Source organism: Penaeus monodon, chromosome 23 (assembly GCF_015228065.2).
Source record: "Penaeus monodon isolate SGIC_2016 chromosome 23, NSTDA_Pmon_1, whole genome shotgun sequence".
Classification (NCBI taxonomy): domain Eukaryota; kingdom Metazoa; phylum Arthropoda; class Malacostraca; order Decapoda; family Penaeidae; genus Penaeus; species Penaeus monodon.
The window spans coordinates 4,411,295-4,411,740 of NC_051408.1; positions in this window are offsets into that span (position 1 = coordinate 4,411,295).

Here is a 446-nt window from a genome sequence, read left to right on the forward strand (position 1 = left end):
CGTGACGTTTGAGAAAATACTTTAGGCAGCCAAGTTCTCTGAACCTCATCACGTTCATCTGCTTTTCTTGTTACTCTTTTTTTGACATTTTATTCTCATTCTCTCTCTTTTTTTATTTTATTTCCCCCTACATCATTCGTCCTTCATCTCACCTTGCACCCCCCCCCCCCCCTCACGTCCCCATTTTTCAATGAATTTTTATTTTGTCTGTTATTCTATCTTCGTAGTGGAAAAAATAGTTTATATATTTTTATCTTTTGTTGCATATCTTATTTATATATTTTTTTCTTTCAAGTAAATAACTGTTTCGCCGTTTTATTTATATATATTTTTCTTTCTTTCTACCAAATAACTGTTTCGCAGTTTTATTTATTATTTTTGCCTATAAAGTTAAAATTTTCTAATATAACGTTTTCACTAATTTCCTCCAATTTCTTTTATTTTCC